This window comes from Hippopotamus amphibius, chromosome 2, assembly GCF_030028045.1.
Source record: "Hippopotamus amphibius kiboko isolate mHipAmp2 chromosome 2, mHipAmp2.hap2, whole genome shotgun sequence".
NCBI classification, from domain to species: domain Eukaryota; kingdom Metazoa; phylum Chordata; class Mammalia; order Artiodactyla; family Hippopotamidae; genus Hippopotamus; species Hippopotamus amphibius.
The window spans coordinates 12,123,048-12,147,813 of record NC_080187.1 but is presented as its reverse complement, the minus strand read 5'-3'; the positions used below and the strand labels follow the sequence as shown (position 1 = coordinate 12,147,813).

General features: G+C 38.2%; 1 protein-coding gene across 3 annotated transcripts in view; it reads right to left on the bottom strand.

The window, feature by feature from the left end:
* The window catches only part of STRBP (spermatid perinuclear RNA binding protein), a 155,007-nt gene that overhangs the window by 96,810 nt on the left and 33,431 nt on the right, over positions 1–24,766 (bottom strand). Inside the window, exon 1 of one of the 3 annotated variants that reach the window (XM_057719968.1) lies at positions 18,464–18,565. The exons of the other annotated variants lie outside the window; for them this stretch is intronic. The gene's annotated coding sequence lies outside the window, so the exon portion shown is untranslated. Of the gene's footprint in view, positions 1–18,463; positions 18,566–24,766 lie in introns of those variants that run through there. 3 annotated transcript variants of the gene reach the window in all.

Sequence of the window (24,766 nt, the reverse complement as noted above, 5' to 3'; positions counted from 1 at the left end):
TATAACTAAATCTTAAGCCATGATATAATCCAAAGGGCATCAGGGTGAGAATAACTAGCCATTGATTCATTCATTCATTCATCCATTCAATAAATACTTACTAAGCATCTTAATGTACCAGAAAAGTGCTAACTTTATGTCTTCAAGCCTTAGTATTAGCCCAGCCTGAAGCAGAACTAAAACCTGCCCCGCCAAATGCATGTAAGGGTTTAAGCTGACAAAATGTACATAAAAGCACTTGATAAAGTGCTACACGAATACAAGTTATTTTTGTGGTGGCAACAATCATACCCTTATTAATAAAGCACAAGAAGTTCTCCCAGCAGCAGAAATGACATGTAAAATGATTGCTGTGAAAGAGTATAGTGTATTGTGCATGTGTGTGCATGCGTATGCTTGTGCAGGCATTCCCTGGAGGTGCAAGGATTCCAGAATTCAAATCTGCTAGAGAACAGGGTGCATTTATAGAAGTGACAGGAGATGCGGGTACCTACCATGCAATGCTGCTGCTAAGCTGAGTAGCGGAATAGCATTTAAATGAAGCATTTTTTTCAAATTTAAAATCAGGGTATACCTGAGAAAACCACAGTTCAAAAAGACACATGTACCACAACATTCACTGCAGCACTATTTACAATAGCCAGGACATGGAAGCAACCCAAATGTCCATCAACAGATCAATGGATAAAGAAGATGTGGCACATATATAGAATGGAATATTACTCAGCCATAAAAAGGAACGAAATTGAGTTATCTGTAGTGAGGTAGATGGACCTAGAGTCTGTTATACAGAGTGAAGTAAGTCAGAAACAGCAAAACAAATACCATATGCTAATGCATGTATATGGAATCTAAAAAGAAAAAAAAAAAAGCGGTACTGATGAACCTAGTGGCAGAACAAGAATAAAGACACAGGCGCAGAGAATGGACTTGAGGACACAGTGAGGGGGTGGCGGGGAAGCTGGGACGAAGTGAGAAAGTAGCACTGACATATATCCACTACCAAATGTAAAACAGAAGGCTAGTGGGAAGCTGCTGCGTAACACAGGGAGATCAGCTCAAAGCCTGGTGATGACCTACAGGGGTCAGATAGGGAGGGTGGGATAGGGAGGGTGGGAGGAAGGCTCAAGAGGGAGGGGATATGGGAATATATGTATAAATACAGCTGATTCACTTTGTTTTACAGTGGAAACCGCACAACACTGTAAAGCAATTATATTCCAATGAAGATCTGAAGAAACATAAATAATACAAAATCCGGGTATGGAAAAATAATTTTTTAAAATGTTTTATTATAGAATGCTTTAACACAAATTTCTTTAGGTTAAGCTTTATTCCAACTATTTTTAAATTCAAGAACAGAAATCATTTCTAATATAAATAATACATTCACGTAACATCCTTTAATATTTGTTTAAATGAATCACAAAGGTCATAATCATTTTCTCACCAACAGTCATTATACAAAAACAACTGAAATATACAATAAAGCCCAGAGAAAGGGTAAATCATTCAAGAAACACAGGCTGGTGAGAGTTTAGGGAAAAGTCATGCTGACTAGTAGACCTGTGATCCCTACTAAGGTACCTGAGCTTAAAGCACAAAGATGAATCCAGCTTTTTAACAAAGACTTATTTTCTACTGGGGGCTGGGAACGAGCAATGAGTAGTTACACACATGGGTATATTCAAAATGCTCCTCATTCTGCTTTCATTTTCCTAAACTATCTTCTTCCTTCACTGTTATTCTACCACTGAAATCTCAGGACCTTAAATAAATGTCAGCTTTAATGTTAACAGATATTGGCATAAAAAAATGAAAAAACGAAAAGCAAACGATTCCTTAAAGACACAAAAGTGTTGAGTATAAAATAAAATATATTTGAGTACATTAGAATTTAGAACTTCTGTTCATCAAAAACACCCTAAAGAAAGTTGAAAGAACAAGCTACAAACTGAGAAGACTTCTGGAAAAACATATATACAACAAAAGTATCAAAAATATACAAAGATGACTTAAAATCCAAAAGAAAATAACAGACAATGCAGAAGGAGGAGGGGGAAAAAAAACAGAAAAAAGCCATAAACAAGCATTTCACAGGGGGGAAAAAAAACCACAAGACCAATAAAAATGAAAACCACTGTATACCCATTAAAGCTGCAAAAATTAAGAAGTCTGGCAATACCAAGTGTTGGAAAGGATATAGAACCATAGGGTCTTTTATATATAGATGGTGTGGGGAAAAAAAAAACGTTTGGCATAATTTCCACAAATCGAATAATCCCATACTCTGTTACTCAGGGATTTTACTCCTAGGTATACACGAAGAGAAACTTACACGCGTACAAGAGACAAGTCATGTACGTTAGCATGTTCACAGCAAAACTGTTCAAAATAGCAAAACCCTGGAAAACATGCAAAATGCCCATTCACAGGAGAATAAATGAACACTCTATGGTATATTAATGCAATGGATTATTGTTCAGCCAAGTGAATGGACTATAGTGACATGCAGCAATAATGATAAATCTTAGCAATACAATATTAAGTGAAAACACTATGCCTCAAATGATACATATAGAATGATGTCTTTTTTGTAAAATTAAAACCAAAATAAAAAGATATACTGTCTAAGAACCCATAAAGATATGCTAAAACTATATACAAAACCAGAAAAGGGAATGATGAATACAGAATTCAAGCTGTGAATTCTCTATGCGGGAAGGCACTGGGATACAGATGGCTGAGGGACCCTATAAAGTCAGATGTAGGTTATTAAGGACTAGCTTCTATTCTGGTAGTGGGTTCGCAGGAGCTTATTAAATTTTTAAAATAAGGACTTCCCTGGTGGCACAGTGGTTAAGAATCCGCCTGCCCATGCAGGGGACATGGGTTTAAGCCCTGGTCTGGTAAGATCCCACATGCCACAGAGCAACTAAGCCCGTGCACCACAACTACTGAGCCAGCGCTCTAGAGCCCGAGAGCCACAATTACTGAGCCTGCATGATACAACTACTGAAGCCTGCATGCCTAGAGCCCATGCTCTGCAACAAGAGAAGCCACCGCACCGAGAAGCCCAAGCACTGCAACAAAGAGTAGTCCCTGCTCTCCGCAACTAGAGAAAGCCCACGTTCAGCAACAAAGACCCAACACAGCCAAAAAGATTAAACAAGATAAAATAAGAACAGACTATGCATGGGCAAATGAAAGCATGTCATAAACAAGGTTTTTGTCTAATCCATTATCCAATCCTGTGCACGTTATTCAACTTTTAAAAAAGCTTCTTAGCCTATGTTAAATTTTTTTCTAAATTGAGTTTTCATCTTCCTGATCAGGGTATAATTTTTTTTACTTAAATCAAATCCAGGACTTCCCTGGTGGCATGGTAGTTAAGAATCCACCTGCCAATGCAGGGGACACTGGTTTGAGCCCTGCTCCAGGAAGACCCCACATGCCGTGGAGCAACTAAGCCCATGCACCACAACCACTGAGCCTGTGCTCTGGAGCCCAAGAACCACAACTGCTGAAGCCCGTGCCTAGAGCCCATGCTCCACAATAAGAGAAGCCACAACACTGAGAAGCCCGCGCACCACAATGAAGAGTAGCCCCCACTCGCCGCAACTGGAGGAAGTCCGTGCACAGCAACAAAGATCCAACACAGCCAAAAATTAAAAATAAATAAATAAATCAAATCCACACAACTGTAAACAGTTATTAAGCTATTTTCTTAACGTGGATAACAAAAAATATGAATTTCTGATATAGTATCCTAAGTTATTACGTCTATTATTACATATGAGTCATATACTATATCTCAACTCATGGCATATTCAATACAACAGTATTCATGAAACTGCAATGTAATAAGTGCTCTTAGCTTGCTACAAACTGGAAAGTGAACAAAAACTTCCATGATCCACAGGAAAAATCCTTACTTTTCACAGGATGACTTGTTTCTCACCTAACGCTACAGATGCCAACTCAAAAGAGTCTTCTTACTCATAAGTGACACTGTCAAGTTAACCTCAGTAATTTTCCCCAACCTTCTGTACAGAAAAAGAGCAAGTAAAATGCAAAATTTCTTCCTTAATGCAGATTTTCTCAATTATTAGAAAACTTAAAATTAGGGTTTTCATAACAACTAACTAAACCATTTAATAAACAAATGCGTATGTATATATTTAATATTTCAAGAAAAAATAAGAGTATAAAAACAATTTGTTCTACTTAATTTCTACATTTCATTATGTCCAATTAATATGGTATTTACAGAATTACATGTTCACGTACCTCTGACAGAGGTTCACAAGGAAGACAGTATATAAATAACTGATAAACACTCATGAAGAATGATCTTCAGATGTAAAAAGCAACCCCTTGTGTAAATTTTCAGTGAGAAACAAACTTCAAACTTCTAAAATGATGTATTTTATTATTAGCTGAAAAGCTTTAAAGTGTTCAACCACCTGAGTAATGTCAAACCGAGAAAGAGAAACAGAGAGACAGAGACACACAAAAGGGAAAGACCAAGCAATACAAGCAATAATGTTAAAAATGAATTCAATTATTTTGTGAAGTGTTATAATTCACCCATCAAAACACTCCCAGATCTCCTAGGATTTTCCAAGACAGAGTCCCCAACATCACTATCAAAGATACTACCCTTAAATAAGCAGGACGAGAACACTAAAGGCAACACTGAAATAGGACTATTTCCTACCAGCAGTATTACTCAGCAAATAAGACACCAGTTAGTGAATAAACTTGAATCTTTTTTTTTTTATATTTATTTATTTATTGGCTGCATTGGGTCTTCGTTGCTGCACACAGGCCTTCCTCTGGCTGTGGCGAGCAGGGGCTACTCTTCATTGCTGTGCACAGGCTTCTCATTGTAGTGGCTTCTCTTGTTGCAGAACATGGGCTCTAGGCACGGGGGCTTCAGCAGCTGCTGCACATGGGCTCAGTAGTTGTGGCTTGCGGGCTCTAAAGTGCTGGCTCAGTAGTTCTGGCACATGGGCTTAGTTGCTCTGTGGCATGTGGGATCTTCCCAGAGCAGGGCTCGAACTCGTGTCCCCTGCATTAGCAGGCAGATTCTTAACCACTGCACCACCAGGGAAGTCCTAAACTTTAACCTTAATTTACATTTCCTTACAAAATTACACAAAGCAATTCTTTTTTTTAATTGAAGTATAGTTTATTTACAATGTTGCGTTAGTTTCTGGTATACAGCAAAGTGCTTCAGTTATACACACATATTTTTTTCAGATTCTTTTTCATTATAGGTTATTACAAGATATTGAACAAAGTTCCCTGAGCTATACAGTAGGACCTTGCTGTTTATTTTATATATAGTAGTTCACACAAAGCAATTCTTATAAAGCAAAGTAAATTTAGCATCACAGACAATTCTGTGTGGTTCAAAGTTTCATCATTTGGGACTTAGAGGCTGTCATACAGAGTGAAGTGAGTCAGAAAGAGAAAAACAAATATCGTATAGTAACACATATGTGGAATATAGAAAAATGGTACAAATCAACTGATTTGCAAGGCAGAAACAGAGACACAGATGTAGAGAATAAACATATGGACACCAAGTGGCGGGGGTGGGGTGTGGTGGGATGAACTGGGAGATTGGGATTGCCATATATACATTACTAATAAGAAAAAATATATCAAACTGTACACTTTCAATATATGCAGTTTATTGTATGTCAACTGTATCTCAATAAAAGTTCTTAAAGAAAAGAGTTTCACCATTTGACAGATGGAAAAACAGACTCAAATAACTCTGACAAGATCATGCAACCAGTAAATGTCAGTCATTAAATGCAAACTCAGGTCTACTGAATAACTTCTATTCACAGAAAACTAAAGAAAAAGAAGCAGAGTGTAAGTCAGGAGACCAGGGCTACAATGTTGGAATGGCTACTAACAGCCATAAAGGCCTTTCCCCTGGCCCTGTGGATTCTGCTTCTTGAAAAATAATACCTCTTGCCCTATAAGCCTCACAAGGCTACTGTGAGGATCAACTGACTAACAGTTCAGAAGTACTCTGAAAAGTACAGTGTTATACAAACAGGGGTGAGTACCCTTCCAACCTAACCAGTGACAGTGAGTCCTGAACTCAAAGGAGAGCAATACAGTACCATAAGCTTGTGACTGGTGGTTTTTTTTTTTTTTTCTGGTCTGCAACAAATCCTGCAATTCAAGAAGAATCCTGACTAAATCACAGTTATTCAGTATGTGATTCATAAATAGAAAAATAAAACTAAGTTCATTTATTAAAACTTGATAGTTGATCCAGACAGGAGAATGGAATAGACTAAATTTTCTCTGCCAGAAAAGGCCTCCCCACCAAGCCCTATCAGTAATAATGATGACACCACAGCAATAATAGCAAGTGCTTGCTGTATGCCAAGCACTTGCCTAAGCAACTTACATGCATTACTTCATTTAGTCCTCAAAAACCCTCTCTAGGAGATGTGATTATTATCAATTTTACAGAGGAAATAACAGTCCAAAGGAGTGCAGTAACTTATCTGAGATCAGGCTGCTAGTTCGTGGCAAAGCCAGGATCGAAACCAGACCACCTGTCCACAGAACTGGAGCTCTTTGTGACTCACTCTGCTATAAAGCATCTGCCAAAAAGGCCCACCAATCTCAAATGCTATCTCTCCAGGAAGGCTTCCTTCATCACAACCGAAGTGTAAAACTAATTCCCTCTCATATTTTTACAAATATATATAAATACACACACATACTTATATACACACACATATATGTATAAAAAAAATAAGCATGTAATTCATCTGAGTCTTGGGTTTCTCATCCCTGAGGAGCGATCTGCTTCAACAAGAATTGTTTTGAAACTGAACAAGAATGTCTTTAAAGTGCTTAACAGAGACATTAAGTTATTTGCCCAATACTATAGGGTGAGTGACAGAGCCAAGATATGAATTCATGCTTGTTTATGTTTAATAATCAGTGTTACTAAGTCAGCTGCCTGATTCCAAAGCCCAATGTTCTAGGTACTGATAGTTCACCCAATCTCCGAGCCTCTCATCTTAATTCTTAAGGCTGTAGTTGGGCTATGGACCAGAACCATGCCAACACCATTTGCTGTTCAGTCAACAAAATATTTATGGTAACCAAATTTTAAAAACTCAACACATAATGCTGGTAATATTCTAAAACTCCACTGGAGAGAAGGCCATCAGCTTCCAAGAGTGATCCTGGACTCTTGTCTTTCCACAGCATGAAGTTAGGTCTACTCCCCACCCCCAATAACGTGGACAGAAAGAAAGGATCTCTGAAATCTGATTTCCCACTTTTCTACTGGAAATTAGATTCAAGCATGCTTACTGAATAACCTATTCTCAGAAATAAGATGCTGAACTCTTGGAATAAAATTTTCAAAATACCATCCTTAACTTCTTAAACCAGCTAACCCTCACTAGGCACTCTGCTTAAATAGCACCTCCTGCAGGAACTCTTCCCCGATCTTGACCTCCACCTCTGAGTAGTCCTTCTGAACCCTTTGCCAAGCTTGGACTGATTACACTACACTACACCACACTAATTTTGCCTTACGTTTCACCACTTACCAGTTTTGTAACTACATGTTCCTTGAGGCAGATACTGTGTTTTGTTCTCTGCTGTATTCCTAGCGTATATCACAGTGTCTGGATAGTAAGCTCTCAAACATTTGTCGAATGAATAAATAACTAATGACACAATTATGACTCTGTCCTGGTACTTCTGGCAGGCCAAAAAACAGTTCCCCATCATTCTCCATAGCTGCAGCACAGCTAAATGCATAACTTATAACAGACAACCTGCCATAGGGCTATCTCTCTACCAGGCTCTAGGCAAGTACGTGCTAAGACCACAGCTACTACATACCCTTTGGTTGTTGAGAATCAAATTCAAGCGCTTAAGAGTATGCTTCAACTGAAATGCTGACCACAATTCATCCAGATAATTCATTTAAGGAAACTGCTCATATAAACTGTAAACACTGCAGCTATATCATACACAATTACATGACCAATCTGGTAAAATGATCACCTTGGCAGTTAAGCCTCCATTTCTGACACCACTATGTTCCACAGATGGTACGTGACACTTTACGCTCATCATCTATTTTAATATCTACAACAGCCCTACAAGGTAAAAAGCATATGATCAGTCTCCATTTTAAGGCTGAGGAACTGAGACTCAGGTGGTTAAGTTCAAGAGCACCACAAGGCAAATCTATGGTTTGAACCCAAATCTGTTAGGTACACCCAAATCTGTGGATCCCTACACTAAAGTGCCCTCAAGTGAAAGATACCTGCTTTAACTGAATCACAAGGTATTGTCAACTGACTAAAAATTAAGCTAAGGAGTCTGGAAGAGATAATCATCCAATAACTTAAAATGTAAAGACAGGCTTTCCATCCAGTATTATATATAGATACAAACTCAACTAAAAAGATAAAAGGAGCTTCAAGAATCAAAATTGTCATGATGAATAAGAGTTCATGCTGCTGTCATTAAGAAAATTTAAGTCACTGTTAGAAGGTGGCCTTTTTCAAAAACAGTTTTTCAAAATGACGGAGCAGAAGGATAAAATGAACATCTGTTAACAGGGTGGTTAAAGGTTAGGAAAGCAGACCAGAAAGAAGAGAGGGAAAAAAGGCTCTTACTCCAAAAATAGCCCATATGCAAAGTTAGTCCTTTGCCAATTCATAAGAAACACAAAGATTATGGAAAATAGAGGAAATGTAACAGTTTTTACAGGAATTCTCTTTTTATTAAAAAAAATTGCCGATTAAAACGAAAAGGTTGGGGCTTCCCTGGTGGCGCAGTGATTAAGGATCTGCCTGCTAATGCAGGGGACACGGGTTCGAGCCCTGGTCTGGGAAGATCCCACATACTGCAGAGCAACTAAGCTCATGTGCCACAACTACTGAACCTGCGCTCTAGAGCCCTCGAGCCACAACTACTGAGCCCACACGCTGCAACTACTGAAGCCCGAGAGCCTAGAGCCTGTGCTCCTCAACAAGAGAAGCCACCACAGTGAGAAGCCCAAGCACCGCAACGAAGAGTAGCCCACGCTCTCGGCAACTACAGAAAGCTTGCACGCAGCAAGAAAGACCCAACACAGTCAATAAATAAAAAATAAAATAACTAAATTTTTTTAAAAAAAAAAAGAAAAGGTGCAAATCATTAGTAATTAGACCACAGAGTATGTGAAATACAATTTAAGAAACACGACCTTGTATGTAGTTCCCCTAGACTTACAGCACCTGTAAGCACCTATACAGCAATTTCTCTAGTGAAATCAATCCAATCAATGCATAGCTACATAATTTTTAATAAAGTCACTAGATAAGCCTCACTTAAAATTACAACTAGATACTTGTTAGGTTATTGTCACTAAAGACATCTGATTTAATGCTTAGCTATTCTAACCTTAAAAGAAATATGTAAGTGGCGTCCATTCCTAAATTATTTCCCGTTCTCCTTTACGACAATAATTAAAGACACTGGCATTTTAATACTGCAAATCCACACTGCTTCTCTGACACATGTTTGCTTTTCTTCTTAAAGATTAATGAGTCTTCACTTAAATGCATTTCTAGTCTGTCAGTCTTGATGCTTCAATGGCTTTACAATTCCCTTGGAATAAAATTTTTACAGAGAAGGCAGTTTTTTCTTCTTTATATCTGTGGCGGAAGCTTAGTTAGCATCCTCAAGTTGCACACAATTCCCTGAAGAAACTAAGTTAAATAGATAACATTTCTAAATTCAGCAACCGACACAATTCCTGTATCTTTCCTATGGCATCTTTCTAGCTTCCTTCTATGATACACCATTATATCAGAGATTTAACTAAAACTACCTCCTTTCCTCTCTTCTCTAGATTCTTAACAGAGAAAGTCTTCTTCACTCTTATTTTTAATGATAAAATGAACTAATCAAGGAGTGGATTAGGAATGATATATGGTATGTAATCAAAATTATACAATGGGGAAATGACCTAAGGGAATTATATAGCTCATCTAAATACATTAATACAACTTCAAAGATTTTATGTTCCCTATATCTAGGTGCAGAGGTATAAAAATACAACTTGGTTAATAATATTTATCCTATAAATATTCTACTGGTGACTAGAATTGCGATTAACTCTGTGCCAGGCACTAGTTACTAACATGCATCATTTCATTTAATAATAATAATAAAATCACACCTAACACTTAAATTGTGTTTACTATGTTCCAGATACTGCTCTAAGTACTCTGCACATATTACTTTACTTAATTCTCACAACAACTCTATGAGGTAAGTACTATCATTATTTCAAGTTCACCGGAAATTGGCTTTAAAAAGTTAACTAACTTATTCACAAGTGTAAGTGAGGAAGTGACAGAGCCATAATTGAAATTTAGGTTAAAATATGGAGTCAAGCCAAGCTCTTACCCTCTAAGTAATACTTTCCACTTTCATTGTCTCACCCCACCCCAGACAACTCTTCAAAGATTCCCTGTGACCTAAAAGATGGAGAATAAGAATTTATAGGTCTCCATAATGAGGCACCATTTACATACAACCTTAGCACCAACAATATGTATAAACTTCAGCTAGAGCCAAATCAACCTTGCTGCCATCTCCCCAACCCATCATTCAGCCCTCCATGCCTTTTTTCATGTGATTTACCCCTGCCTAAAACAGCCTCAGAAATCTCCACCCTCAACAAAGTTTACCCTCTGCCCAGAGTTCAGACAAAGCCACCCCCTTCATAGGACACTCTCTTGACACTTCCAGCCAATTGTGAAATTTCCTTTGCATAAACTCTTTCGGTAATTACTGCAGGATATCATCATTTTAGCTATTAATCACATACTATCTCATACTGCAAACTGAATGTTTTTGGCATGCTTTTCTCCAAACTATAAACTTAGGGTCAGAAATATGTCTCGAAATCTGGTTTCCACCTCGGTCCCTAGCACAGTATTATATACTATACGTACAACAGAAACTCAATAAACACCACTGAATAGATGAATATGTACTTTTATTTAGTGAGGGGCAGTAAGTGGGAAAAGTACAGGTGTTGATGTCCAACAGATCTGGATTTTAATCTACCATTTGCTAGCTGTTTGATAGTGGCAAGTTGTCCTGAGTTTCTAGTCTCATCTGTACAAACAGAAGTAAAACGTTCATCTCACAGGATTGTTATAAAACTTAAATGAGAGGAGAAAAAAAAAAGATCACCTTCAAAGAAGAGACAGACTGCAGCTCTCAATATTTATAACAGAAACCAGAAAACAGAGGAATGGTATCTTCAATGTGCTTAAAGAAAATAACTTCCAACACAGAATTAGTATTATACCCAAGAAATGTATCCTTCAGGAATGAATGCAAATACAGGCACTTTCAGAAAAACACTGAGAGAGTTTGCTACCAGCTGACCTATACAAAAGAAATTCTAAAGGCTGTTCTTTAAAGCAGAAAGAAAATTATCACAGATACAAGATCAGAGATGCAGACAGGAAAAGAGCAAAGAAAATGATAAATACATGGATAGATCTAAATGAGTGTTAACAGTTACTGACTTGTGGGGCTTTAATATATGGAATAAAGTATAGAGCTATGATAGCATAAAAACTGAGATGAGGGTAAAGACAGTTGAAGTGTTCTAAGATGCATACATTGCCAGTATTAAGGGTAATGGTATCAACTAACAATAGACTCTAATAAATCAAAGATGTGTGACTGAATTTTCTAAGAAAACCACCAGAAGAAACGGAAAAGACTATAAAACTTCCAAAGTAACTGAGGGGAAAAAATGATTTATAAAAATATCCCAGTCTCCGCATCTTTGTTTTTGTTTTTCATGTCAGTATTTTTTTAGGAGTCCAGGCCAAATATCTTACTGAATACCCCACATTACAATTTCTCTGATTATCTCCTCATTTCTGGCAATAATACAACCAGAGGTGATGTTATGTAGTCCTACTGCACCAAGTGAGGGAGTGCCTGATGTCAGCTCAGTGATTCTAAGTTTAATCACTTGGTTAAAGTGGTGAATGCCATATTGTAAGATTATTTTCCCTTTTGTAAAGAGCTTTCCTTCTTAGCCCATGTAGTTATTTTCCCCTCTTATCCAAAGAAGACTTTCCTCCCCCACTTCCCCTTCCTCTTCCCCTCCGCTCTGTGGTAAAAGCCTTCAGAAGGAAAAAGGCTCGAGCCACTTTTATAAATGTTTGATTTTTGATTTCTGACATACACAAAAAACAAAGGTGCTAGTGTAGAAGAACAACAACAAGGCAGAAGAGAAGGTGGGCAAGGCACTCTGGAGATACTGCAGTCAGTCAAAATTCCACATGGATTTACATTGGCAGAAGTGGAATTCCTCTGTCATAAATTATACTCTACAACATTCATTTTAAAAGTTCTGAAAGGATCTACTCTACAGCACAGGGAACTATACTCAATATCTTATAATAACCTACAATGGAAAAGAATCTAAGAAAGAATACAGATATGTGTAACTGAATCATACAGTACATCTGAAGCTAACAAAATGTAAATTAACTATATTTCAATTTTAAAAAATTTTTAAAGAAAAAGAATTCATTCTGAAGGTAAAAGAAAAAGTTTTAATTAAAAAAAGTTCTGAATCTTTGCTGCATAATAAAATATTCAGAGATAAGAAAAATATCTACTCACATTTTTATATTAGATCTAATCTTTATAAGAAAGATGTGAGCTCCATTTATGAAGAAACTAAGATCTAACAGATAAAGCTAACCAAATAAACACCAACCCATGCCTTGTCTAATCTGTGTCCAATCACAGGCCCAAATCTTTTTTGCAACTGTTTCCTAAGAAATGGACACACTGTTAAAGAAAAACACAATTCTTCAATCACAGAACAAAATAGCTTTCATTCTCTCATAGTTCAGGAACCAAAAAGGCCTATTTATTACCTACAGAATCCAATCAGATTCCACCTGACTTAATTCCACCCTATCACCACTGTTTCCAATATACCATTCATTTCTAATTCCAGTCAGATCACTGTATTCTCTCTCCCTCCAAAAATACCAAGATTATTCCAGACTACATACATAGTCTTTTTCCATGCAACTGTCACTGAGCATTTACTGTGTATATCCTGTACTCTGTACTTAATACTGAGATAGAAATAAATGAAACATGGAATCTCACATCAAAGAGTTAATAATATAATAGAGAGAAGCATAACTGATTAGGTAGAATCAAACAAATATTACACTGAGGTAAAAAGTCTTACTTAAAGGACACGTCAAAAAGATAGATGTGACCAACTGAAACTCACAGGTACTGCTAACAGGAAAACGGAGTAGGAAAATTACTTTAGAAAATTTTTTGGCATTCTCTCCTAAAACTGAACATATACAGAACCCATGACCCAGTAACTCCACTCCATGTTACCCACAGCAATGTACACATATGTAAACCAAAAGACATGTGCAAGAATGTTCAAATTCAAAGCAGCACTTACATGTATTAGTCAAAAACTCAAAGTAAGCCATATTTCCAGCAACAGACTTATATTCATACAACAGGACAATGTGAAATCAACTCCTGCCATGCACAAGAACACGGATGAACCTAACAAATACTGAAAGAAATCACACACACAAAACATAACATACAGTTCTGATAATGTAAAGTCTGAAAATAGGCAACCTAGTCAAAGTTAGGATAGTAGTTACCTGAATGGGGCAGGGGGGTGGGAGGGAGTGGGCAGTTTCCAGGAAGGGCAACATGAGAGACTTCTGGGGTGCTGGTAATGTTCCATTTCTTCTTCGGGATCTTAAAAGGCTGAATTCACCTCATGAAAATTCATCAAGCTGTATGTACTCACGATTTACACACTTTGTTTTATTATACCTCAATTAAAAATTTACCTAAAAAAGACCAATGGGAAAGAGGTAGACAGGGAAGCAGACTAACATTTACAACCCACTAAGTAGGAAGCACCTAGTAAGTTCTAGACACTGTATGGAAATTATTTTATCTAATCATAACCACCTCTGGAGTTAGGTATTTGGGGTATATGTATGTTATTACTTTTAGCAACCCCACATCTGAACCCCCTTTCCATGTTTTAGGGAATCTCCCACCTCATGAGACAGAGCCCACCTCCAGAAGGTGATGCAAAAATAATGACTCAAAGAAGCTGGGTCCTCTGAGAATCCACTCTGGCAAGTGCTAGCAGCAGAGCAGCTTCATCTGGTTTCCAGAGACCACAGTTCTACTTACAGTATCCAGCACCCCTGACAGTGAAGGCAGTTGAAATTCCAGTATAACTCCTAGGATAACACTGTAGGATATAGAACTTCTGAGCCAGTCTCTCTAGCCCTTCAAGCGATTCTATGAGCCACCTAAAAACATTCTATTCAGAAGTTCCCTGGCCAGAGTCAATTTCTGTTGTTTGCAATTACAAGCCCTGAATAATAGAGTCTCATCTGATAACAGTGAGAAAAGAGTCACCACTTTGAAACAGTTTGGCAGTATTCATAACTCTAAAGTCACTGACCACACAGCCCCGCAATCCCACCCCCAGGTATCTACCCATGAGAAATGAAGGTATATATCCACCACCACCCCCCAAAAATAGATGTATACTCTACACACACACACACACACACACACACACACACACACACACACACAGGTTTAGCATAGATACAGAAAGATAGATACCTGAAAATGTTTAGAGAAACTTTACTCATAATGACTAAAAACTAGAAACTGAAAAATCCATCAACTGGTGAATAAACAAATTGCAGTAAAGCCATACACTGGAATCCTACTCAGCAGTAAAAAGTTATCAACTCCTATCACTTACATGTGGAATCTAAAATATGACACAAATGAACTTATCTACGAAACAGAAACAGACTCACAGACATAGAGAACAGACTTGTGGTTGTCAAAGGGGTTGGGGGTGGGGGGATAGACTGGGAGTTTGGGATTAGCAGATAGGCAAACCAGTATATACAGGATGTGTAAACAACAGTATCCTAACCATATAGCACAGGGAACTATATTCAATATACTGTAATAAACCACAATGGAAAAAAATATGAAAAAGAATATATATGTGTATAACAATTACTTTTCTATACGGCAGAAATTAACACAACATTGTAAATCATTGTAAATAAAATAAATTTTTAAAAAATCAACTCCTGAAAGATGCCTTAGAGGACTGGGGCAGGGAGGGTGGGGGGGACTCGAGGGGGGGGAGTCAAGGAAGGGAGGGAATACAGGGATATGTGTATAAAAACAGATGATTGAACCTGGTGTACCCCCAAAAAAATAAAAAATAAATAAATAAAAATTAAAAAAAAATAAAAAAAATCAACTCCTGAAACATGCAATAACGTGTATGAACTTCTAAAGCATTAGGCTAAATAGAAGAGGCTTGACTCAAAAGGAGTCATACTTGGTACTTCCCTGGTGGTCCAGGGGTTAAGACTCTGGGCTTCCACTGCAGGGGGCACGGGTTCGATCCCTGGTCGGGGAACTAGGATCCCACATATCTCACAGTGCAGCCAAAAAAAAAAAAGAAAGAAAGAAAAGGAGTCATACTTAAATGACTCCATGTATATGACATTCTGGAAAAAACATAACTATAGGGATAGAAATTAGATCAGGTTGTCAGGGAACTGACTGCAAAAGAACCCAAGGAACTTCTTGCAGTGATGGAAATATTTTATATCTTGATTGTGGTGGTGGTTACATGACTGAAAAAGTCTGTCAAAATTCATTGAATTGTATACCCAAAAAGGGTGAATTTTACTCTATGTAAAGTATACCTCAATAAAAATGACCAAAAAAGACTCAAGAGTGGCCACAAATCTTGCTCAAGGTCATATATACAGTAAGAAGCAGATTCAAACTCAGGTGCCAATTCAAATGCCCATGCCTTGAAAGATAAGGAGATTCTGCTAAAGACACAAAGAGGGGAGTGGAATTATATTCCAAGCTGTTCTTTTCTCACCAAAACTTTGCTTATCAAAAATTTTCAAGGCCTGCCTCAGACACCACCTCCCCCATAAAGCTATCCATTATCTGCTCATTCCACAAATATTTCTTGAACGGCTAGTAGGTGCCATCCCCTGTTCTAAACACTTAAGACACATCGGTGAACAAAACAAAAATCTCTGCCCTCACAGAGCTTCATTCTAGCAGAGGGGTTGGGAGGGAGAGCAATATATCATAAACATCATAAATAACTCAATACTGCAGTCACTATTACAGTCAAGAGCTATGCAAAAAAAAAAAAGGCAGAGTAAGAGGAACCCAGAGGGTAGGAAAAGCAAGTTACAGAATTAAAAACTAGAGTAAGCCTAATTTACAAGGTAAACTTTGAGCAGATTTGAAAGAAGTGAAGACTATTTCAAGTAGAAGGAACAGCAAATGCAAAGGCCCTGAGTCTAAAACATGCCTGGCCTGCTTGAAAAATAGCAAGGAGGTGAACAGAATGAACCAGGGAGAACAATAGTAGATGAGGCTGGACAGGTAATGGGGTCAGATGAAACAGGGCCTTGTTTGGCTATTACTGAGTGAAATGGGGAGTCAAAGTAGTGTTTGGACAGAAAATGATTATGATCTGACATATTCCTGAAGGATTATTCCAGCTACTGTGCTGAGCTAGACTGCTGGAGGCAAAGGTAGATATAGCAGGGGGTCTGATTCGGAATCTTTTTACAAAGATCCAGGTGAGAAATGATGATGGGACCAAGATGATGGCAACAGTGGAGGTGGGGAGAAGTGTTCCAACTCTCCTTATGCTTTGAAGGCAAGGCCAACAGGACTTCCTAGCAGATTGGATGTGGCATGTGACAAAGGAGGAACAAAGTTAACGCCATGGTTTTTGGTCTGAACAACTGAAGGACAAAACTGTCTTCATCAAAGACAGGGAGACCTGAAGGTGGAGCATATTATAAAGGGCAGAAAAGGGGTTTGGCTTTAAACATGTCCCATTTAAGATGTTTCTTAAACATCCTGGTGAGGCTGAGTAGGCAGTTGGATATTTGACTTTGAAGTACAAAAAAAGAGATTTCAGAGACATCAACTTGGGAGCCAGTGTAGAATAGTATTAAAAGATGTATAAGTATAGACAGGATCCCCAATGGAAACTCCAATTTTAAAAAGTAGGGAGAAACGAGTAAACAACAAAAGAAACTGAGAAGGACTGGCCAACAAAATGGGGGGTAAGAGGAAGGGAAAAGAATGTGTGGTATTCTGGAAGCCAAAAGTAAAAAGAGTGTACCAAGGAGGAATGAGTAATCAACTGTGTCAAATGCTGTTTGTAGGTCAAACACAATGATGGCTGAGAACATACTTTGAATTTTGGTACTTTGATGTTACCGATGACCTTGTCAAAGGCAGTTCAGTCAAGAAGTAGGGGAAAGGCCTGACCAAATCAAGTTGGCTTTAGTGAGAATGAAACGGAGAAACTGGAACCCTCATACATTACTGCTGAGAATGTAAAATGCAGTCCTTTTGGAAAACAGTGTGACAGTCCCTCAAAATATTAAACATAAGGTTACCATATAATCTAGCAATTAGGTACGCACCCAAGAGAACTGAAAACACATTCACGCAAAAACTTGAATATGAATGTTCACATCAGCATATTTCATAAGAGCCAAAAAGGGGAAACAACTCAAATGTCCAAAAACTCATGGTAATCAAAACGTGAGCACCATGGTAAACAAAACGTGGTGCTTATCCATACAATGGATTGTTACTCGACCATCGAAAGGAATACAGTACTGACAGATGTTACAATAGGCTGAGCCTTGAAAACATGCTAAAAGAAGCCAGACACCAAAGGTCACATACTATATGATTCCCTTTATGTGAAATTTTCAGAATAGGCAGATCCACAGAGACATAGGCACATTCCAAGAGAACAGGCAGAGCCGCAGACTGGGGAACAGAAGGGACAGTGAGTGGCTGCTAAGGAGTATATGGTTTCTTATGGGATGATGAAAATGTTCTGTAATTAGACAGTGGTGACAGATGCACAACTTTGTGAATATACTAAAAACCACTAACTGTACACTTAAAGTGGTGAATTTTATGCTATGTGAATTATATCACAATTAAAAAAAAGAGGAAGAGAGAGAATAGGAGGAAAGAAATTAGAAACAGTTGAATAGAGACAACTTTCTAGAAGTTCTGCTACAAAGGAGGGCAAATATATGGGACAGTACCTGGCAATGAAAGTGTCAAGAAAAAGTAATTTTTAAATTGGGGGAAATAACATATTTATAAGCTGATGAATGACCTAATAGAAAGCAAAACAGTGATGCAGGAAACTGGAGAGGGGTGGTGGTGTTTCTTGGAGCAATATCCTTGAGTACTTGAGAGGGGATAGTATTTGGTACACAAGTAAAGGGATTACCTTTGACAGACGCACAGACAGTTTATCTGTGTTAACGAGAGTGAGGGCAGAATGCAAACGCAGAGTGCTTCAGTTTTCTTAATGAAGTAGGAAGTTTCTTAGGAAGCAAGGTCATCAGCTGAATGGGAGAGAAGGTGTTATGGGTATAAAGAAAAAGGTGATAGTGTAAAAGAGCTGTCCAGAAGAGCAACAGAATGGACTATATACATATGACTGCCTGGCAGCATTAAGGATCCTCTGAAGTTCAAGGGCATGAATTTAAGATCAGTTAGCACAGTTATGGGAGTGTGTGAGTGCACACACACACATGCACACGTTTTTCCCAGCTATGTTCAGATGCACAAGTACAGGTACAGAGTAGGAGTCAGATTTAACCAGGATTATAAATTTTGCCAAATTTATGATAATATGATAAAGCAAGAAGGGCATGGGAGTTGAGGGTATATGCATAAGAGTTTGTATAATGAGCAGGTACAGAATTTACAATGGGTGAGAGAGCGAGAACACCAAGAAGAAAAAAAACAATGAAAAAAAGTGTAAGAACATGAAACTGAGGTCCATGGTCTGAATGAGGTCCATGAAAAACAAAATCACGAAAGGAGGAGAGTTCAACGAACCAGAGGCAAGTGAGTTAGGAGAATCGTCTATGCATAGGTCATACCTAAATGCTCAAACCCAAGAAATCATTCCAGTTTCTGAACAGCAAATGGATTCTTCTAATTATCAAATAATTTTGCATTCTGCTGCCCTTTATATGCCATGCAAAACTCAAACACTGGCATGCCTGGTGCAAGTCCCCTTCATTTTTATCTATTTACCTATTTAGTAACCTATATAAATTTCCTAATACACCCCTGGCATATTCCAGGTGCTAACAAATACTTATTGATGGATACGAGACCCTGATGCATTACAAAGCTATGCAGTGAGAGAATGAAAAGACAAACCAGTGAGCAATTGTCCTTTCCATATCACATATATCAGAGACAACTTCTCAGCATTTACAGCTGTCTGCCTTTCAGACAACATCACACACACAACTCATTTACCAATCATCGTCCTTCATATTTACTATTCAAAGACACTGCAGCTGATGAGGCAATTTTCTATGTTTGGCTGCAAAGACTATGCATTATTAATAATTAAAATTAGAAAAGACATAGCCACTTCATCAAAGGAAATCTGTTTTAAAACTGTTTTAACTAAAACAGCTTACATCTTCCACATATTTTTCTTCAAGAACATATGTACATCACTATTTCAACAAAAAGCATACTTTTTTTAATTTCAGGTAATAATGGGGGGAAGCACAAAGCTTAAGAATTATGTCCCCCAACATATAAACTTACATTGAATTCTAAAGCAATTACAAAATCCTCTCTGCTCAACCCTACCACTCCATCACAAAATGCAGGAAATAATTTCCCTGTAACCCAGTGGTCGTCATCTCTGTGCATTAGAATAAGAAGCACAGGGAGCTTTGTCAGCTACATGTTGTGCCCTCATACCACCAAGGACTGATTTAATTGGTCTGGGGTGGAATCTAGGTTATCAGCTTTGTTTTTTTTTTTAACTCTCCAGAACATCCTAACTTACAGCCAGGCTGGTGAACCACATACCTAATCTAATCCTTTCACTGGCAGCCCATACATCTCTCCCATACTTCGAATTTCATATCCAACTGCCTTCCATACATTCCCATCTGGAAGGTCGCATGGACACCCCAAGTGCAAATGTCCAACCCTAAAGTCATTATCTTTTCCCCAAAGCATATTTTCTGTGCTTCTTTTTGTTCAGTAACATTTAGAGTATGAAATATAACTCACATATGGAAAAATGCACAAAACATATAAGCACAGTTTAACAGTCCTAAAAATGTACACCTGTAATTATCAGCCAGATTAAGAAATACATGACCAACAGCAGTATCCTATATTTCTTTCTTTTTTCTTTAAGATTTATTTATTGTTTTATTTATTTATTTATTTTTGGCTCCTTGGGTCTTTGTTGCTGCGTGCGGACTGTCTCCAGTTGTGGCGAGTGGGGGCTACTCTCTGTTGTGGTGCATGGGCTTCTCAGTGCCATGGCTTCTCTTGTTGCAGAGCATGGGCTCTAGGCACACAGGCTTCAGCAGTTGCAGCTCATGGACTCAGCAGTTGTGGCTCTCAGGCTCTAGAGCATAGGCTCAGTGGTTGTGGCACACAGGCTTAGTTGCTCCCCAGCACGTGGGATCTTCCCGGACCAGGGCTCAAACCTGTGTCCCCTGCAGTGGCAGGCGGATTCTTAGCCACTGCGGCACCAGGGAAGTCCCCCTATATTTCTTATCTAGACTGGTATCCCAATTCATCCACTCACCGTCAGAAGACCAGGGGACATCATTTTCAGATTTCTCCTTCTCCCCCTACATTCAACAAATCCCAAGTACTGAAGACTTTACTGCCTAAATATCTCCCCTCTTCTTTTTCACTGCCATTTTCTTAGTTCAGGCTCTCATGAGGATGAACTTGCCTCCAGTTTAACCAATGAAATGATATCTTAAGAAAATAAATGATTGTCACCTACTCTTCCTGGCTTCCCGTATCTTAGCAAGAAATGATTCTCCTTTGAACTGGCCCTGATCTATCTAAATACCTAAATATCTATCTATCTACCTATCTCCCCCACCCACTGCTAACGAACCTGCACCTCTTCAAAAATTATACTACAAATGTACTAACGTGCTTACAATTACCTAAACACACTATGCCATTTCCTTTCTACTGCAATTCTGTAGCACACATCCTTCTTCCCCACTGCTGTACCTGAATTTATCTTTCAAAACCCAACTCAGCCACCAATTTCTTCAGGAAGCTGTTCTCTGACCACCACTTCATCCCTAAATAGTGATTCATTCCTCTCTATGCTATTTCTGTACCCTGTTCTTGTCTGTAGAATTATTTATCACACTCGTAGTTAGAAATATTTTTCAGTGTCAGCTTCCTTACAATAGCCCCAAACTTGCTCCAGGAACAGTCTCTGCTATCCCCAATACTCAGCTCCATCCACAAAGGTAAGCTTCCAACAGGAGATACGTACTTCAAAACCCTACTCTTAAGCATAGGTGAACCAGACTGGGCCAATCAGATTCTCCCTCCCAGGAATTTGGAACTGAAATTAAAATAGAAAATTGTGTGGCTGAGAACTGTTAGTTTTAAAAGAAAGGCTGTGGAAGCAGCCATATTCTAACATATATACTAAAAAAGAGGAGAGGGCAGATCTTCAAAGAGAAAGGTAAAAAACAGATGGGCAGAGTGAAGCAGAGGTAAGAGGAGACAATCCTATGGGCCTTACAGTTTCTGATTTCAGTTATTCCTAGAAGCCCCTCTGATTCTTGCCCTTGAGTTTTGAAAACAAGACCTATATATTGAGGGACTTCCCTGGTGGCACAGTGGTTAAGAATCCACCTGCCAGTGCAGGGGACATGGGTTCAATCTCTGGTCCAAGAAGATCCCACATGCCACAGAGCAACTAAGCCTATGAGCCACAACTACTGAGCCTGTGCTCTAGAGCCCGTGTGCCACAATTACTGAAGCCTGCACACCTAGGGCCTGTGCTCTGCAACAAGAAAAGCCACCACAATGAGAAGCCCACACACCGCAGCAAAGAGTAGCCCCCACTTACCACAACTAGAGAAAGCCCGCGTGCAGCAACAAAGACCCAATGCAGCCAATAAATTAAAATACATAAATTTATTTTTTTTAAAAGACCTACATATTCAGATACTACAGATTTCTATTACTTGCAACTAAAAGGTCCAATACTGAATTTACTTTCTTATACATATCTCTCCTATTAGCATTATGAAGGCAGAGGCTGTCTCTTCCATCTATCTACCAGACTAGCACAGGCCCTGGAAACATCAGGTGCTCAATTAATGAATACCATCCATGGCAGAGTTGTGCATTTTTACATATGTATATTTTAAAAAAGTGTAACAAGTTTGAACTCCAGCTAATTACATGTATGTCAAAGTGTTTAGGAATAAACTATAAGAATGTCTGCAACTTATTTTGAAAGACATCAAAAATATGATGGATTGATAGATGGATAGTGGGACAAACAGATGGATAAACATGTGATAAAGCAAATAAAAGAAAATGTTAATTGCTTAGGTTGAGCTAATTGTAGAATATACAGGTGTTCACTGTACAATTCTTTCAAGTTTTTTGCATGTTTATACTTTAATAAAATGTTCAGAGAAAAATGTTATGAGCAATACATCTATACTGACTTACCTGGACAAAGTCCATACGTATACTCACAGTAACTGACTATATTGCTCTCTGCCTTAAAATGAAATTTCAAAGGACTGTAATAGATACAATAGGTACCTAGGTGATTTCCTCTCACTGATTAAGATGTTTTAAAAGTGTTTTGTCTGTCTTTCCAGTTCACATGCTTGTTTTATAATGATAACAATGAGGCACAATTAAAATGTAAAGCTAAACACTTCTAATTTCATGCCTCCTTTAAAACTAGTTTTAGAAAGCACAATAAAGTTAGGTGTGAAAATTCAAATCATGTTTTCTACTATCAAGACCACTCATCAAGACCGAAAAAAAAAAAGGACCTGGCAGCATTACACTGTAAACCTTCTCTTGACAGAAAAACACACTAGGAAAATAAGGAGATAAGAATCATAAAATCACAAACTGCTGAAACTGGGCAAAAAAGACTAACAAAATATCCTTATTTCTCAAAAAGAAAACTAAGACCCAAAGAGGTGAAGTATCTTGCCCAAGGTCACGAAACAATTTTTTTTTTAATATATAAATTTACTTATTTATTCATTTATTTATTTATTGGCTGTGTTGGGTCCTCACTGCTGCTGCTGCGCGCAGGTTTTCCCTAGTTGCAACAAGCGGGGGCTACTCTTCATTGCAGTGCACAGGATTCTCATTGCGGTAGCTTCCCTTGTTGCAGAGCACAGGCTCTAGGTGCGTGGGCTTCAGTAATTGTGGCACGCCGGCTCAACAGTTGTGGCTTGCAGGCTCTAGAGTGCAGGCTCTACAGTTGCGGCGAACGGACTTAATAGCTCCACAGCATGTGGGATCTTCCCAGACCAGGGATTGAACTGGTGTCCCCTGCACTGGCAGGTGGATTCTTAACCACTGCGCCACCAGGGAAGTTCGCATCAAACAACTTTTTAGCAAGGCTCAGACTCAAATCCTGGACTCATGACTAAGAGTCCAGTGCTCTTTTGATCCTCCTTTGTAGTTTCAGATCTTTTTTTTCAAAGCGTGATGTTACATGAAGTGCCTCTTCTCAGCTTCAATATTCTGTATTTGTCCAACTGGCTTAATTTTTTTGTACTATGCATTCAAATTATAAACACAAGTGAACACAAGAATTACATTATAAGCAGGATTCAAATGACATACTGTACCATTCAATGAAACTGAACTTCATTAAAATGGCCTGAAAGTGCTGTCCCACTGTTTTAGGCAAATAAAGAGGCACTGACAGAACTTTAGCAGTACATTTGCCTGCATTCCTTGTCTGTGGTAGAAGGTCAAAATTTAACATGTACTTTCCCCAGAAGTGAATAACTCAAAGGTATAGAAGTTGGAAGATAAACCTTAATTCATCCTATTTTTTAGTCTATTTTTTTTATTCAGAGTGTGTATACTAAAATAATGGATTACAGATCTGGATAACTATATTTATTCTTGCAAAAGCATTCAAGGAATGCTAGTATGTGTTGCATAAAGCCTGCAGTTAGGCCTCAGTGAATTATGATGCAATTACTATATTTCTATTGATATTCTGTCAGACAACTGAAAATCTAAGCAAAGACTGGATCCCTAAGATACAACTTCAGCAAAATACACTGTTATCCCACAGAGCTACAGGTCACCAGTTAGAAGCAAACAGCATGGTGTTTCTTTGTCTGATCTCTGTCCCTTTCATAGCAAAACTAAAGCTGTAAGGAATGTCAAAAGGGTAGTTTGCTATATGTAAAATAAATTTAAATCATGTTACTTCTACTTACTAAAATTCATCTGTACTAAAGTCACCTCTTCTGAAATAATTTAGAAATAGAGCACTCAACAAGACTGGGTTCCAAGAAAAATAACCAAAAATAAGTCAACCAGAATGAGCTTGCTGTCTGTTATATTAAAATGGGGATGTGTACAAATCTCCAGCTTACTCTCTGATTAATAATCCATCTGTACAAATATTTAACATTCTGTCGTAGTCCACAGCTTCCAACCCCTAAATCAGATTCCCACAAGCACTGCTGCTGAAAACACCTCGCCAAGA